This window comes from Bombyx mori, chromosome 11, assembly GCF_030269925.1.
Source record: "Bombyx mori chromosome 11, ASM3026992v2".
In the NCBI taxonomy this organism is placed as follows: Eukaryota; Metazoa; Arthropoda; class Insecta; order Lepidoptera; family Bombycidae; genus Bombyx; species Bombyx mori.
This window is the reverse complement of record NC_085117.1, coordinates 2,395,093-2,410,426: the sequence shown is the minus strand read 5'-3', so window position 1 is coordinate 2,410,426 and position 15,334 is coordinate 2,395,093. Positions and strand designations below refer to the sequence as shown.

Here is a 15,334-nt window from a genome sequence, read left to right as displayed (position 1 = left end):
TTTTCAGCGGTTTTTCTTAGGGTAATAATACCAATAAATTTGAGATTAAAATGGTTCCGGAGGTTTAAATTTTCATATACGATGCATTATTATACATAGTTAATTGAAAAAATATACACAAAAACTTAAAAAACTAGCTTGACCTGATCCATCTTGGCTTTTGGGGTGAACCGGGTCACCGTATAGGGACAACAGTTTTTCGACAGGGCTGGCACTGGCTTAGTTGTTAGGTAGGTACTTAACTTTAGTTAGTTAACTTTTCAATATCTTTAATCAGTTACAAAACTCAGACTAAATTAAACTATTTAATATTCTTAGACACTAAATAAAAGTCCTTTTCAATTCAACAAATTTAAATCTCACAAAAGCATTGTGATAACCCAGATTTGTCCCTATTCTACCTCCAGTCCCTATTCCGCCCAATCTACGGTATGTGTCGAACGGTTAACGTATTGACGCTACCGATGTCGACCCAATTCCGTGGATGACGCGCGTCACGTCACGTACGCGCCGCGTGAAACGCCCGACCTTCTCCGAGGCCGGGGTTTCACGACGCTTCCAAAATATTCCACCGAATCATAGCTCTTTTATCGGAGAGACTACGCATACGAACTAAAGATTAAGCGTCGATTAGCCGAGTTATCTCTATAGCCCTTTTTAATTATTGTTGGGTATAAGCACGAGTCAACATGATCTTGTTTTGGGTGTCAGACATAAATTAAATAGGCCAATTTTGCTCACACTCTGCTTTATTCTCCCAATTGTACACTGATGCGCTTTGATCTTGCTTTATTCATAATTACTTTGGACTTCTTATACTAATTTTTAAACACAACGCTACCGCGATGTAATTTTGTTGGCCTGTGACATCTATTGACGACATTTGTCAACTGTTGGATTTATAACTTAACAATATTTTAATGGTTTGCAATATAGCTCATATTTAATAATAATTCTTAATATGTACAGGACTCTATATAATCATATAAATAATCAGAAACCTTACACTCTATATAATCATATTAATATAAATAATCATAAACCTTACAGCTCGGCCATCCTACCTAAAGCGAGACCCTTCGCTTTGAGATCAAGAAAGAAAAAAAAACAAAATATATGTGTTACAAAATAATAATAATAATAAATGCAATTAATTATACACTAGGTTTATATATGACGTGTAACATTTTTTTTTAAACATTTTTTTGCTATAAATACTAAGTACATACACATATCTATCGCTAAATCGTTTCCATGGTTTTAAGTTCTATCAAAATAATAATTAAAATAACAATTTCTTTCTTAAGTAACTAAATGTCCAACATAAACTGAGTAATCAAGTATCTAATCACTGTCATCAACACTATTACTAGATTCATCAGACTCTAATTCTCTACAGAACGACATCCAAGGCTGAATCTTATCAATAGATACAACTGCTTCATACCTTCTACCTTTTTGCGAGTCATCTTCTACCACGAACCTATCATTGCGAAGAACCTTTAGTATACGATAAGGACCTTGGTACTTAACAGAGAGCTTTTGAGATTTTCCATCGTGCGGAGCCTGCCTTGCTAAGCGTACTAAATCCCCTTCTTGGTACTGCCTCGCTGGTTTCCTATGCTTATTAAAATTGACTGCATCTTTAACTTCTAGCCTGTTGTCTGACTTCCGCCAATTCCTCAATGGGAGTCCTATTTAGAGTGTCATTGATTACCGTACTAAGTATGCTTTCCGTACTACTAATTATGTTAACTCCAAATAGTAGCTCAGAGGGGCTCTTTTGGGTAGTTTTATGTCGAGCTGTGTTCATACCAACCTGTATATCAGTGATGTGGTTGTCCCACGACTTGTCGCCGCCGTGATTGGCTGTCGATAGAGCATCTAAAATCGTTCTATTAAACCTTTCTACTTGCCCGTTTGCTCGAGGCGTTGCAACGGCATTTACAATATGTTTGATCCCGTAAGAGGTCGTAAAATCTTGGAACGTCTTACTGGTGAAACTCGTACCTTTATCTTTTCGATTGGGTGGAGTTCTCCTTCTCGTTTATCACCTGGAGCTTTGTGGTACGCGCACTCAAGGCAGGAGGTAACATACTTCCGGACGAGACGCCGCATTTTCGCGAACCAATAATGGCCTCGGATGCGCTGTAGGGCTCTTTCAAAACCACAATGGCCAACGTCATCGTGGTTCATTTTTAAAATTTGCCAGCGTACACTTTTGGGTACCAGCCATTTTATTTTGTCACCTACCACGCGGTAAACACGGTCATTCTTCAGTCTGTAGTTTTTGTGTATGTCCGCTACCTCCGCCGATGAAGGGTCAGAAAGAATCCTTTTGATTTTATTTATCTCGTCATCTGCATTTTGTACCGTCGCAATCCAGTCCTGTTCGATTTGCTGTATTTGTAAAACATCTAGTACATGTGTTACCTGAAGAAGAATTCACTGGGTTTCTGCTTAGGGCATCCGCGTGTGCCATGCTAACACCAGGCCGGTACTCGATTGTACAGTCGTACTTCTGAAGTTGGACCCACCACCTAGCTATGCGAGGTATCAAGTCACGTTTAGTTAGAGTGGACCTGAGTGCATTGCAATTGGTCAAGATTTTAAATGGTATTCCCACTAAATAAACTCTTAACCGATTGAGAGATGCAATGACTGCCAAAGTTTCGAGCTCGTACGAATGAAACTTGCGTTCGTCAGCGGTAGTTTTCCTGCTGAAGTAGGACACTGGTTGCAATGCACCATTACAGTTACGCTGCAGTAAAATGCCCGCTAGGCCTTCTTTGCAAGCCTCCGTATGTAGCTCGGTTTCGGACTTCTACCTGGGCGGATACCATTAGCAGTCACTTCAAACCCTAGAAAGTCTATGACATTCAAAAAGAAATAGCACTTACTTAATTTCAGTGTGAGAACTTCGCCTAGTCTTTGGATGCCTTCCCTAAAATCCTTGGATGGTATCAGTATGTCATCCATGTAGACAACAGCATATTTAATTTGGGCCTCCTTTAATATTTTATGGATTGTCCTTTGGAACACAGATGGTGCATTAACTAGTCCGAAAGGCATGCGGTTGTATTCATGCTGCCCATCAGGTGTTACAAAGGCAGTTTTACTACGGGAGGCCTCGGCGACTGGTGTTCGATAGTACCCGGAAGCAAGGTCCAATGACGTAAATAGGGTGTTACCGGATAATAGGTCCAACTGATCCTCGACTCTTGGTAGGGGGTAGTGTTCCTTTTTGGGCTTTCTGTTTAGAGCTCGATAGTCCACATAGAATCGTTTCTCACTATTCTTTTTTTTTTGTACCAGGACTATAGGACTGGCATATGATGAAGATGACTCCCTAGCTCTACCATTATCTACCATCTCCTTAACCATGCCTCTTACTAATTGTCGCTCAGTATGTGACATACGGCATGGGCGATACACGACTGGTTCCGTGTCGTTAAGGTCGATTACCATCTCAGTGATGTTGGTAAACCCAAGGTCCTTGAGTCCACTTGAGAAGTGTAGTTCTTCGCGTTGCTGTTTTGTTAGCTCAGGATTGCAACTGATCTCTTCATCCAGTCCCCTATCGGTAAGAACGCTACAAGATTGGGAAAAAGGTGTTCGATGCGTATTACGCAGTGCTCGTGTTAAGAGTGTCCTTCTTGATACAAATCTTGTTTGACGAGGCATTATAAATTAGAAGCGCTGTGCGGCTGTCTTTTATCTCGTACGTACCGGGAAAGAGATAGTACTCTTTTCCTTCAGCACCCCTTAACGAGCCATGGACGTAGATGCTACCGTTTCCCTGCCCATCAGCATTAACAATTATGGGATGTACAACGTTACCATCTATTTCCGTGTCATCTTCCACTATGAGTCTTATTTTAGTACACGCGAGTCTTTCAAATACGATCTTAGTCGGAATCTTAGTCATTATAATATCAGGCTTCTCTGTAAAGGAATGTCCAAGTAATGCCAATGTCCAAGTAACTTAGTACATAATCTTCTACTACATATATTTCAATAGTTTCTTTTAATCCTTGAACTTCTACACTCACGGTAGCTACACCTAAAGGGCAAGTCAGGTTTCCTCCTATTCCTCTTAATACCGGCATACCTTCCCTCACATCGATATTCAGGTTCAACTCCTTAGCGGTACTCTGTCTAATTAACGAACATTGACTCCCTAAATCTACATGACACTTGACCCCTGAGTTGTTAATCTTTATATCCAGTATATATTTATCAATAGCGCGATCATCGACAGTTACATTAGATACTTGTTTTTGTTCATTATTTTTATCTAAGGCCTGACTATCGTCTTTATTAATCGGAGTTTTATTTTTTAAACAGTTAATCGCCTAATGACCAATCCTCCCGCAGGTCGTACACTTCGCGATAAGTTTTGTACATTTAAAGCTAGGGTGACCTATTTCATTGCAATTGAAGCAACGGATTCCGTTATTACTAGGGCCCGCCCTGCTCGTGCCAGATTGATTTGTTTTTTTCAGGTTGGCATCGTTAATGGAGTCACGAACTTTGCCTATCTTCACGGTTCTAAAGTATTTGAGCACTTGCTCAGGTCGCTTAAATTGAGCGGCTTGAGCACCCACTTTAACGGCACGATCTTCAACCCCGTACAGCAAACAGTCTACCACTTCCTTGCCATAAATTTTGCAACGATTTAACAAGTTCATTTTCGCATAATAGTAATGTTCAAACGACTCACCGTATCTAACTGTTTTTGCTAACATTTTATGCAATAACTCAGCATAGTTCTCGCTTTGGGGAAAAGATTCTATAAGTTTTTGTTTCCACTCAGTCCATGTAAAATAATAGGCTAGATAAGCCCTGATACCAAGTTTTAGCGACACCAGAAAGCTTGGGCAAGGAATAGTGGATAATTTCCGTCTTCCCACCCATATATGTGAGCACATTCTTCCACTTTCGTCAGCCAAGTAAGGATAGTTTGTTCCTTTGCCATTGGGTCAAATTCGGGGATAACATTTGTGTTGAACGTAAGTTTGGGCTTATCTGAACCTTTTATTTTGTCAAGAATATTCAAGAATTTATCTACTAATACCTTTGTATCTGAACCGTCGTCCTCCTTACCACGCTTAACCTTGCGCGGAAGCTGCGGTGACCCCATATCAGATCCTGAAGAGGAAGACACATGCCGTCTCCTCTGTCCTGTCCTTGTCCTTGTTTTCCATCTCCTTCTTTCGTATTCGTCCCTGTCGTCAGAGCCGCTTGATTGTTGCCTGCTCGACCGCTGCTTACGCGATCGTCGTTCACTCGATCGCTTTCCACGCAACCGTTCTCTTCGAATCATCGTGTCCTTGTCCATTTTATCCAATGGTACCGATTGCTCTATGCTCGAGCTCCTCCTCCTAATTCTTTCCTGTCGACCTACATCCTGAACCTCGGATGCTCCATGCTCTATCCTCGAGCACATCCTAATCCTTTCCTGTTGACCTACATCCTTAACCTCGGATGCTCCTTGGTCACTCCCATGTGTTAGTCCTTCCCCTCGACTAAGCACATGGACCCTACATCCTAACCTCGGATGCTCCTTGCTCTATCCGCGAGCTCATCCTCCCAATCCTTCCCTGTTGACCTACACCCTCAGCCTTGGATGCTCCTTGGTCACTCCCATGTGTTAGTCCTTCCCCTCGACTAAGCACATGTGACCTACATCCTCAGCCTCGGATGCTCCTTGGTCATTCCCTATGTGTTAGTCCTTCCCCTCGACTAAGCACATGGGCTCCTTTTTTCATTAAGCCACTTCCTCTTACTAGCCGAGCACTAGACCCTTCCCCTCGGCTAGTGTCGTCCTCCACGTCACAGTTGATGAGCGTAACTGAAACTCACATTGTGGAGCTTAGAATGATGATAATCATAAACTGCTTTAACCGGGTTTAATAATTGCAAAAAGTAGAATAGGGTAATTTAAATGGCATAATATCGGGTACATTCCGAAAAGCTAGAAGAGGACTCCTCGTAGAACGGGGAACAGAAAAGAAAATAAACTTTATTATGCATGTGCATTCATCGAAAATCATGTATTTCCAAAGACCTGACGCACTCTAATACATTTATGTAAACATTTAAACCAATGCAATAACGAGTGTCGTTAGATTCTAATAGAGCCTATAAAACCCTTAACTTTTTCGTCACCATGTAAATAAAACGGTAGGTGGGTAGAATGAATTTGTTGTTTTAAGTTTAATTACTTATATTGAAAGTTATAATCGTCATTGATTTCTTCATTGGTTCTTCGTCATTGGTTTATTCAACCCAACGCACATGTGATCATTACGTGGTCGATTTTTCAGTGCACTTGCACTGATCGGTTACAAGGCAATAATAAAAAAAATGACTCAGTGCAGGTTTGTAATATGAAGAGGAACAAGACAAAGAAAATTCATATAAAAAAAAAAAAAAAAAATCACAACCACCAGAATTTTCAATATCACTGAATCACATGTAAATAATTAATAATAACTTACGTTTTTTACCGATCCGTGGGCGTAGTAAGGTTAGTTTTCTAGAGCCTTATTTATCCCGCTTCTGACCTTTTGGGTGTCAGACATAAATTAAATAGGCCAATTTTGCTCACACTCTGCTTTATTCTCCCAATTGTACACTGATGCGCTTTGATCTTGCTTTATTCATAATTACTTTGGACTTCTTATACTAATTTTTACACACAACGCTACCGCGATGTAATTTTGTTGGCCTGTGACATCTATTGACGACATTTGTCAACTGTTGGATTTATAACTTAACAATATTTTAATGGTTTGCAATATAGCTCATATTTAATAATAATTCTTAATATGTACAGGACTCTATATAATCATATAAATAATCAGAAACCTTACACTCTATATAATCATATTAATATAAATAATCATAAACCTTACACTTGATACAAAATGTTTAAATTGATTTTATAAGCCGATAGAATAAAAGTTCTTTTTTTTTTATTGCTTAGATGGATGGACGATCTCACAGCCCACCTGGTGTTAAGTGGTTACTGGAGCCCATAGACATCTACAACGTAAATGCGCCACCCACCTTGAGATGTAAGTTCTAAGATCTCAAGTATAGTTAAAACGGCTGCCCTACCCTTCAGACCGAAACGCATTACTGCTTCACGCGTGCGGACTCCCAAGAGGTCCTACCATCTGTGTTTACGCAAATTATAATTTTGTGGGTTTGATTTTTATTACACGATGTTATTCCTTCACCGTGGAAGTCAATCGTGAACATTTGTTGAGTACGTATTTCAATAGAAAAATTGGTACCCGCCTGCGGGATTCGAACACCGGTGCATCGCTGCATACGAATGCACCGGACGTCTTATCCTTTAGGCCACGACGACTTCGAAGTTCATAAGTCGTTCAAAGTATAAAACTCATTTTTTTAATTGAAGCCACTTCAATTCTAAAGTTTCTCTCTCCTTTTTAATACCAAGCTTACCGTGTCAATAAGATTTCAAATGACTATTTCTTTAGAGTTTTGTTATCGACATCCAAATGCCTTTTACATTTATTAAAACTACAATACCCTTGGAACTAACGTGAGTGTGTATATGTTAAGTAAAGACACAAACATATTATGTATGTGTTTACGAATCTCGTGCGAGCGTCTACAAGGTGAACAAGACGATGGTTATTAACAATATTAGGGATCCGCGCGCCGAAAATATTCACTTGTTGGAGAAGCCACAATTATTAACACCATCGTCAGACATCATAGAGGCGAATAAGGTGATCGAGCTAAAAGAAATATTGAGTACACCAATCACGTTCATTTTTTTAGAACAATTCAGAAATCTTCTCTTGACGTTAGCAAACGAAAACGAATGACAGTTCTTAGGACGGTGGCGCCGCTCTTCAAAGAGGCTGGTTGGTAAGTGTGATGGCGTCTATGCGCCTCCATCGGCTAGGCTCTGTCGTAGCACGAAGTTAACAGAGTTCCGACGATAACGCGATCGTGCTGCCATCTCTCGGGAATCGTGCTGCGTTTCGTTTAGCTACCAAACTAACGACCGTCTCCGACATAGTATATTTTTAGTCGTCGTTTTCAGCGGGTCTAATTTCTCGAATACGGTCTACTACGCTTCGAATGTTGTTGCCCGAAACTTGTTTAATATATGCAAGCTTATCATGAAAATGTCATGAGATTTAGGCATCTGTCAAATATATTGTCTTCTACGATGGCTACCCACCCGCCACACCATCAATGTATAGCGTACAAAAAATTCAACTCCACCTTGAGTGAGTACGCTCTGTGACATTGAAAATGAGGCACCGTATCTACTGATAAAATTATTATTCAACGAACAAACACACAAACAGCGCTCAGCGGTGTCTGTCAAATTCATAATTATCTTTATATTAATACGTAAAGCAAAAACTTTGTATCCCTTTTTACGAAAATTGCGCGGACGGAGGAGTATGAAATTTTCCACACTTATAGAGAATATAGAGCAGAAGTGCACAATGCTAATATTTTTTTTAAATAATGCATAAGAGATACATTAAATCATTAAAGAAAACATTACACACACTACATATCATGTATTTAGCGCACACACGCATGCATACTATTTATTGTTAAACTTTTGTTCTTGACGTCTGTTGTCAAATTGAGAATAGATTAAATATTGTTTGTCTTTGTTAATATTTTTTATAGTGTAGTCTTGGCGAAATTTGTGATTATAGAAGTATAAAATACAATCATAATATTGTACAAACTTACAATTCCAATTAATTATAGTCAATTTCGACTACTGCGGGACCTCTAGTATCGTATAAATACATCCCAGCCTTGCCTAACTCTAGTTAATTAACATGGTATAATTTCACTTCGACTGCCGTGTAGGGCACCGGTGACCTACATGACAGTCAACGCGTTAATGCGAAACTTCACATAAAAACGCAGCCATTTATATAATTTTTTCGTCATCGATTACAACAAACATACAAACTTTCACATTTAAATAGTAAAAATAGAGATAATCTAATATTAAATAGAGATTTCGCAATTATATTCAGCTGTGATATTATATATTAAAATCATGTATGTTTCGCAATTAGAACAAAGACGATTGTCTTGAGGAATGTATATATTATGTACTTTAACATTTTTTAATGCCATAGCCTGGCAGAAATGAACGCTGAGTCGGCAAACATCTTAATTACTATATACGTTGTCCTATCCTTCAGACACGCATTGTCAATTGTGGATTGTCGACTTTAACACCACTCTTTTCGATAGATCCTACCCGCGTTCTGCTTTAAAAGAAATCCAAAATTTTTCATGCAATTCGCTTGCCCGATAAATTTTCTAGAGAAAATCTTACTTCTTAGTCGCGTCTATCATGACTGATGGACGTGGATGCTGGTATCATTATAACACGAACACATTCCCGTCATTGATTCAGACACAGAGGAAACAACAGAGAAATATACTCTATCCGTTACTCTCTCGAAGGTCAACCGTTACAATCATTGACAAATACAAAAAATCAATAGCCCGGATTTACTTGTGGTAGAACGCCTTGTGAGCCCGCACGGATAGGTACCAGCACCCCGGCCATTTCTGCCGTGAAGCAGTAATTCGTTCCGGTTTGGAGAATGGAGGCGGCCGCGGTGCTATAAAATTGAGATTTAGCACTCATGTCTCCAAGCAATTAAAGAGATTTTTTTTATTGTTTAGATGGATGGACGAGCTCACAGCCCACCTGATGTTAAGTGGTTACTACAGCCCATAGACATCTACAACATAAATGCGCGGCCTACCTCGAGATATAAGTTCTAAGGTCTCAGTATAGTTCGGATTCGAATCAAGCTATGTTCGCTTCAGTAGTGCCGGCATGTTGGTACCAAATAATCTGGTCAAACTACCCGCGTAGGTTCAAAATACTTTAAATTCGACTCGCGGATGTGAAAAACAAATTAGCGTTTTTTTTTTTCTTTTCTCCGCTAGACTATTTTCTTACGCTATATACGAAATCCCGGGTTACGTTCCAACTTGTTTACCGAAGAGCTTTATAAAAATAAACCTTTTGCAAACCGAGATCACAACATCAAACCGTTTTCCTCCCACCTAATCGCTACAGTTGTACACAATCTCCAAGAACATTGAACTTTCAAACCTAACGTGTTTCTCTGTTTGAATTCTGAAGGAACATTTCAATTAGGTCCCGCAACTTTCACAGCGTTCGACCCTAAAATTAACGAGGAGTAAGGCAATTTTGTGTAAGCGAAATTTTGGCAACGTTACATGAGTCATTTAAAGTTTAACATTTGGAAAAAATATCACAACAAAAAAACTTCAGCTATTTCAATGGACTAAGGTTAATTGAAGTTCAATTAAGAACATCGTCCTGTTTGTTGTCAATTACCAAATAAAACGCAACTTTAATATAAAAAAAATTGATAAATATCGCGTATTAAGTAACCAAATAATCTTTCACTCTTCGATATGTTAAAAAAACTTGGCTATTAGAATAAATTTCAATTGTGTGTTATCTATATTTGGCTATTTTGGTTGACAAAGTTGCCTAACACTATTTATCTAATGAAATTTTTTATTACGCCTCCTAAGAGTACAACGACAGCGCTACTTGGAGACGTCAGAAATGCCAAGGTATTTTTTTTCCCTACCTATTCTAGTAATCTCGAGGGGTTAAAAATAATCTAAAAAGATTCACCGAGCTTCAGCTTAGATTATAGCGAGTAGGTGAGCTCGCGGGGCTGAAGCCGGGGGTGTTGTTAACACTGGCCCTAGCAAGAGCAGTGCTTCGCAGAATCTACCACCGGATCGGAAACGCGACCCACTGAGAATGTTCGGTGAGAAATCATTGGACTGTCTATGGGTCAATTTACTCGTTGAGCCCTTCGTCGCAAGCGTCGGGTTCGACGAGGACGGTGACCGGTGCTTGTGGTACCTAAAAGCACCGTTAATGGATCGGGCGGATCCGTAATGACGTGGCCAAGGTAATAATACCGTTGTCTACCAACAAAAATTTATACAAACTGCTTGAATTATACGATTGCCGGCCGCAACAATAATGGTAATATTCTGAGTCTTTCGGTTACTTCTTTAGTAGCGTTTATTAACGCTATATTGTTTAACATCCCAATGACAAGTCTCGGGTGCAAATCAAACCAAACATTTACACGCTCGAGATGCGCAGTTTAAAAAAATACAGTTGTACAAACGTTCCGAGGCAAACAGAATAATGTCATTACTTGCCGGTGGTCGTAAATCTTCCGAAACTTCTTTCTACACATCGAAACGGCCAAATCCTCTCGCCTGCAAGCCAAACTACGGCGCGATGCCACTCTCATTCAAAACACAGCCACAAATAGCCTCTTTTTTAATAAAATTACGCTTTTATTAGCTTCAGACGTATGTATGTTAGTATGTAACGGAATATTTGAACACGATTTCGACCCCCTTCAAAACGTCGGATTAACTCGAAATTTGGTATAATTATTAAGGACCGATGACAATTCAATATTAAAAAAATATATTAAAAAATAGAAATTCAAGTAAAAAATTAAAAATAAATAACAGCTTAAAAAAAAAACTAAAACGTATTTTTTATTGGGAAAAAATACATATTCCGCCACACTAGCCGTAACTATATCATGTAATTATACTGAGACCTTAGAACTTATATCTTAAGGTGGGTGGTGGCATTTACGTTGTAGGTGTCTGTGGACTCCAGTAACCACTTAACACAAAGTAGGCCGTGAGATCGCCCACTCACCTAAGTAAATAATAAAAATGAAAACATTACGCCCAGTTTAGTGCTTCGCTGAATCTACCAGCGGATCGGAATCGCGACCCACTGAGAAGAACCGATGAGAAACTCAGTGGGCTTATATAATGTACAAAATTACACACTTGTTGAAGTCACGTATGGGCGCGACGGCCTGCAATATTGACACTATGCCTGAAGCGGTAATGGCTATTCATTCAAACTGGATAAACTGCCCGTCGACAAAGAAAAGAACGAACATTAATATTATAATATAATTATATGCTATATTAAATGAATTGCTGTTCGTTAGTCTCGCTAAAACTCGAGAACGGCTGGACCGATTTGGCTAATTTTGGTCTTGAATTATTTGTGGAAGTCCAGAGAAGGTTTAAAAGGTAGATAAATACGAAAATGCTCGGAATTAAATAAAAACAACAATTTTGTTTTTCCTTTGAAGTGTCCCCCGTAGGACGGATTCCTTTTGTTTGTTTTAAGTTTATTTTATACAAAAGTTTAGGTCTTTTATCTATCGATTGAGGCACTACGAAGTCTGCCGGATCAGCTAGTCTAATATATAATATTATAATTCATATTATAATTTTGACCTACAAAATTGACCTCGCCTCAAAACATGACGGAAGCGTTCCGATTTCTTATCAGTGAAGGCAACACCAATCGACTACAATATTCCAGTGTTGATAACCGAACGTGTTAAGAGCGATTCTTGGTCATCGAAACACTTCAATTCCGTACTTTTTGACTGTGACCACGAAAACTCTCAAAGTATTCGATAGGACGTAAATAATTATTCTACAATATTAAAGAAAAAAAATGCGCATTTTACAAATGCCAATGTACAACTCGCGAAAACCGATGAAAATACTTATTTATCTTTCCTTTTTTTTTGTTTTACTGCGTAGAGCAGCCTTTCTCAAAGTGGGCGATAACGCCCCCTTGTGGGCGCTGCAAGCCTAAAGGGGGGCGGTAAGAGACCCAGAAAAAAAATGGGGGTGTTGTGTAGAGACTTTGTAAGCGATTTGTAATTTCATTTAGGAGGACTCTTAGACACCGGCTGAGTTCTCGCTATAGTGGTTTTTAAGTAGGTTAATAAAAGGGGGGCGCTAAATAATAATTTATTCTCAAAGTGGGTAGTAGACAAAATAAGTTTGGGAGCCCCTGGCGTAGAGGGACGAACCACCCGTTGGTAAGGTGATAAACAGTCTATAGACAGTCAAAAAGCGGACACCACCGCTCACCTTGATTCATGAATTCGAGTCTCAGTTCGATAGTACAATGGTTGCTTCTACCCTTCAAACTAAAACGCATTATGCCTCACAGCAAAAATAGGCAGGGCGGTGGTACCTACCCGCGCGAACTTACAAGAGGTCCGACCACCAGTAACTTTTTTTTTTTATTGCTTAGATGGGTGGACGAGCTCACAGCCCACCTGGTGTTAAGTGGTTACTGGAGCCCGTAAACATCTACAACGTAAATGCGCCACCCACCTCGAGATATAAGTTCAAAGGTCTCACGTATAGTTACAACGGCTGCCCCACCCTTCAAACCGAAACGCATTACTACATCACGGCAGAAATAGGCAGGGCGGTGGTACCTACCCGCGCGGACTTACAAAGAGGCCCGACCGCCAGTAACTAATACATTACGCATCACACTCATTGCAAAATCGTAACGTTTCATTCATACAAATAAAGATGTACGAATTGTGAAACAAAGCGACGCCGTTAAGAAACCAATTTAATTCGACAAATTGCGTAAAATAAACTGTTGCCTTCAAAGCTGTGTGTGTGTGTGTGTGTGCGTGTGTGTGTTCGTGTGTGTGTGCGTGTGTGTGTGTGTGTGTGCGTGTGTGTGCGTGTGTGTGTGTGCGCGTGCGTGTGTGTGTGCGTGTGTGTGTGTGCGCGTGCGTGTGTGTGCGTGCGTGTGCATGAAAATATTCAGAGCTGTGTGTGTGTGCCTTGAAATATTCATAGCTTTACCGCTGATACGAAATGCGGTTCAATACGTAAAATTGACAGGACAATTCAATACTCCACTTGAGAATATTATATTGAAATCAGTACACATGTGACTATTCCTAGTCCTTTGACTACCATGTTGATCACCGGTGCCTGATATAGCACACTGAAGTAACCGTGTCGCATTCTGTTACTAGGGCGCCAAAATATATCCTATAATATTTATTACTCCGGGAAACTCGAATGTGAAGATATTGAGAATGAATCTATTTCATAGGGACCTAAAACTTACTAAATTTAGACTAAAACATACTTTAAAAATAAAAGAAGGCAAAGTTAGGCAATCCAGCCATTTGATAACAGAAATCAACACAATTACTTTTTTTTTATTGCTTAGATGGGTAGACGATCCCACAGCCCACCTAAGCTGTTAACTGGTTACTGGAGCACATAGACATCTACAACGTAAATGCAACACCCAGCTTGAAATATAAGTTCTAAGGTATGGTTACAACAGCTGCCCTACCTTTCAAACCAAAACGCATTACTGCTTCATGGCAGAAATAGGCAGAGTGGTGGTACCTACCCGTGCGGACTCACAAGAGGTCCTACCACCAGTAATTGCACAAATTATAATTTTCAGTGTGTCTCGTAAGGGTTGGTGACAAGCAAATTGTAAAAAATACCAACTTTTGCATCCCATTTCGATATATATTTATTGATAAAAATTATCAATTGTATTTCAAACATTTACACATTGATAGCTTGTTTGAGACAGCATGTTCGACGCAGTTGTTCATTTGACCCCAATGATTATCAGCACCCCAATTACTTATCAATACATCTGATATTATATGTTCCAATATGAACACTTTGTAGTGGTTGTGCTCGCGGGCCATTTAGTGCTAAGTGGTTTACTGGGCAAACCTCAAGAAAAAAAAATCAAACTTTAAATGTTATTATATTTATGATATATTGAAATTCTAAGATTCACATTACAAAGTCTAATAATTTTGAAATGTATACAATGATCTTGTATAAGAAATTTTAACCATAGAGATAGTTGTAATCTAGTATTTCTTCCAAAAAAAAGCCCTTTGCAAATTAGTATTACTTTTTTGCATTCATAAAATCATGGTCGAACCTTTTTATGATTTTACTTACCTTAAAATCTTATACTAATAACCTTTTATTACAAATACATTACTGATCAGTATAGTGTGTAAAAGCAATTTTAATAATGGATTCATGAACTTTAATATAAAAAAAAAAATCCTTTTCTTTAATTAATTATTTCAGTATCATTTGGGTATAAATAAAATTATCAGGGAGTTACTAATCTAATTACAGATATTATGAAATATTTTGAAATGTTGATTCACAGTTTTTCAATGTAAAACTGAGCTTCCCTGTTCAATATGGGTGATACATGAATGAACCTGCTAGTTATTTAAGTAAATTTCTAGAAGATTCTAGATCACTTAACTTTAATATTAGTTTTTTAATGACTAGATTTTCTGTAAACGTTTCTTATTCAAAAAGAGATTTCTAATTCTGAAGATTATCTCTAACCACTACG

The 15,334-nt window shown here is 38.9% G+C and overlaps 1 protein-coding gene across 3 annotated transcripts in view; it reads right to left on the bottom strand.

The window, feature by feature from the left end:
- LOC101739346 (cyclin G) overlaps positions 1-15,334 on the bottom strand; it is a 33,532-nt gene that overhangs the window by 17,077 nt on the left and 1,121 nt on the right. Inside the window, exon 1 of one of the 3 annotated variants that reach the window (XM_062670972.1) lies at positions 8,764-8,921. The exons of the other annotated variants lie outside the window; for them this stretch is intronic. The gene's annotated coding sequence lies outside the window, so the exon portion shown is untranslated. Of the gene's footprint in view, positions 1-8,763; positions 8,922-15,334 lie in introns of those variants that run through there. 3 annotated transcript variants of the gene reach the window in all.